The sequence below is a fragment of the Arachis stenosperma genome, chromosome 2 (assembly GCF_014773155.1).
Source record: "Arachis stenosperma cultivar V10309 chromosome 2, arast.V10309.gnm1.PFL2, whole genome shotgun sequence".
Lineage (NCBI taxonomy): Eukaryota > Viridiplantae > Streptophyta > Magnoliopsida > Fabales > Fabaceae > Arachis > Arachis stenosperma.
This window is the reverse complement of record NC_080378.1, coordinates 108,881,418-108,884,532: the sequence shown is the minus strand read 5'-3', so window position 1 is coordinate 108,884,532 and position 3,115 is coordinate 108,881,418. Positions and strand designations below refer to the sequence as shown.

Below are 3,115 nucleotides of genomic sequence, written 5' to 3'. Positions count from 1 at the left end.
AGTTCCATGGACTTCCAATGGAAGATCCTCATCAGTTTTTAGCTGAGTTCTTGCAAATCTGTGACACGGTCAAGACTAATGGGGTTGACCCTGAGGTCTACAGACTGATGCTATTCCCTTTTGCTGTAAGAGACAGAGCTAGAATATGGTTGGACTCTCAACCTAAAGAAAGCCTGGACTCTTGGGAAAAGCTAGTCAATGCCTTCTTGGCAAAGTTCTTTCCACCTCAAAAATTGAGTAAGCTTAGAGTGGAAGTCCAAACCTTCAGACAGAAGGATGGAGAATCCCTCTATGAAGCTTGGGAAAGATACAAACAATTAATCAGAAAATGTCCCTCAGACATGCTTTCTGAATGGAGCATCATAGGTATTTTCTATGATGGTCTCTCTGAACTATCCAAGATGTCTTTGGATAGCTCTGCTGGAGGATCTCTTCATCTGAAGAAGACGCCTACAGAGGCTCAGGAACTAATTGAGATGGTTGCAAATAACCAATTCATGTACACTTCTGAAAGGAATCCTGTGAACAATGGGACAAGTCAGAAGAAAGGAGTTCTTGAGATTGATGCTCTGAATGCCATACTGGCTCAGAACAAGATATTGACTCAACAAGTCAATTTGATTTCTCAAAGTCTGTCTGGAATGCAAAATGCACCAAGCAGTACTAAGGATGCTTCATCTGAAGAAGAAGCTTATGATCCTGAGAATCCCTCAATGGAAGAGGTGAATTACCTAGGAGAACCCTATGGAAACACCTATAATTCTTCATGGAAAAATCACCCAAATTTCTCATGGAAGAATCAAGAGAGACCTCAACAAGGTTTCAACAACAACAATGGTGGAAGAAACAGGTTTAGCAATAGCAAACCTTTTCCATCATCTTCTCAGCAACAGACAGAGAATTCTAAGCAGAACCCCTCTGACTTAGCAACCATGGTCTCTGATCTAATCAAAACCACTCAAAGTTTCATGACTGAAACAAGGTCTTCCATTAGGAATTTGGAAGCACAAGTGGGACAGCTGAGCAAGAAAGTTACTGAACTCCCTGACGATTGGATTTTTGACGGTTTAGAATTTTACAAATGAAATCTCGTCGAAGTATAGTCTCTAAACCAACAATAATCCTCTCATACAAAAATTTGTTTGTCACAAGTACAAACCCCTAAAATCTATAAACCGAAGTATTTAAACCTCGGGTCGTTCTCCCTAGGATTTACAATAAAGTGTCTTGTTATTGGTTGTGAGTTATTTTGGGGTTTTAGATGAGAAACATGAATAGTAAATGGTAAGAAAACTTTATTAATAAAATGGTCTTGGCAAGATTTGGTTGTCAAGGGTCTTCATCATTATCACTAGCCACAAGTATGGTAGTTGCAAGGATTAATCCCACTTAGTCATCCTTAAATCAATTAACAAAGGAAAGTCAAGTGAGTTATATCAATCCTAGTCCATAAGTCCTAGCTTTCCACTAATTGAATTAATGAAGGCTAGAGTTAATGGCTATCAACTAGCAATCAATTGGACACTAGTGACTCAAGAAATCCTAAGTTACCTTCTCAAGCCAAGAACATAAAATCCTACTCTAACATCCTCTCAAGCATTTCATCAAACACTTGGAGGGTAATGAAAGAAAGCATTTTTATTTGTAAGAATAAAAGGAATCAACAACCAACAATTATAAAGAATTAACAAAACAACAATCAACAACATCACAATCACATGAATTATCTCAAATTGCATTATTAAAAGAAAACAAAAGAACAAGAATATCTCAATTACAAAACCTAGAAACAAAATAAGAGAAATTACAACAAGAGGATAGGGATAGAAAGAAGAACCAAAGTGTAGCAATCACCACTTGAAGGTAGAAGTAGAAGGAGACTTGAATTAAACCTAGAACTATGAGATCCTAATCTAACCCTAATTCCTAATCCTAGAGAGAAGTGAGAGCTTCTCTCTCTAAAACTAACTCTAACTCCTAAAACTAAGCTAATGATCAAAAGTATCTAAAGTATGTTGATTCCCCTTCAATACTTGACTTAAATAGCATCAGAAATGAGTTGGATTGGGCCCACAAGGCTTCTAAAACCGCTGGGGACGATTTCATTAAAGTGGGCCACGGACAGAATCGGCGCGCGCGCGCAAAGTGCGCGTGCGCGCCCCTGAACGCGAAGCAACATATGGCAAAATTTATATCATTTCGAAGCCCCGGATGTTAGCTTTCCAACCCAACTAGAACCGCATCATTTGGACCTCAGTAGCTCAAGCTATGGTCGTTTAAGTGCAAAGAGGTCGGCTTGACAGCTTTCCGGTTCTTTCATTTCTTCATGAGTTCTCCAACTTTACATGCTTTTTTTCTTCATTCCTTTAATCCAATCTTTGCCTCCTAAATCTGAAATCACTTAACAAACATATCAAGGCATCTAATGGAATCAAGGTAAATTACATTTATCTATTTTAAGACCTATAAAGCATGTTTTCACTCTTAAGCACAATTAAAGGAGAGTATACAAAACCATGCTAATTCATTGGGTAAATGTGGGTAAAAGGTGATAAAATCCCCTAAATTCAATACAAGATAAACCGTCAAATTGGGGTTTGTCACTCCCTCCTAGTACTCTCCCAAGTAATACAGAAGAAAATCCAAAAGGAGAGTGCAAAGCCATAACCATGGCCGAATCTGGAGAGGAAAGAGAGGAAGAGGACGCCACTGAGGAAGACCTCAATGGACGTGCACCAACCTCCTCTGAGTTCCCCAATGAGGAACCATGGGAATCTGAGGCTCAAAATGAGACCATAGAGATTCCATTGGACTTACTTCTGCCTTTCATGAGCTCTGATGAGTATTCTTCCTCTGAAGAGGATGAGTATATCACTGAAGAGCAAGTTGCTAAATACCTTGGAGCAATCATGAAGCTAAATGACAAGTTATTTGGAAATGAGGCTTGGGAGGATGAACCTCCTTTGCTCACCAAAGAACTGGATGACTTGTCTAGGCAGAAATTACCTCAAAAGAGACAAGATCCTGGGAAGTTTTCAATACCTTGTACCATAGGCACCATGACCTTCAAGAAGGCTCTGTGTGACTTAGGGTCAAGTGTAAACCTCATGCCTCT

The 3,115-nt window shown here is 39.2% G+C and overlaps 1 non-coding gene across 1 annotated transcript; it reads right to left on the bottom strand.

Moving 5' to 3' along the window:
- Positions 1-239: 239 nt before the first annotated feature.
- LOC130963913 (small nucleolar RNA R71) lies at positions 240-347 on the bottom strand. Its single transcript, XR_009080030.1, has one exon. It is a non-coding gene; the product is annotated as a small nucleolar RNA R71 (small nucleolar RNA).
- Positions 348-3,115: the final 2,768 nt, after the last annotated feature.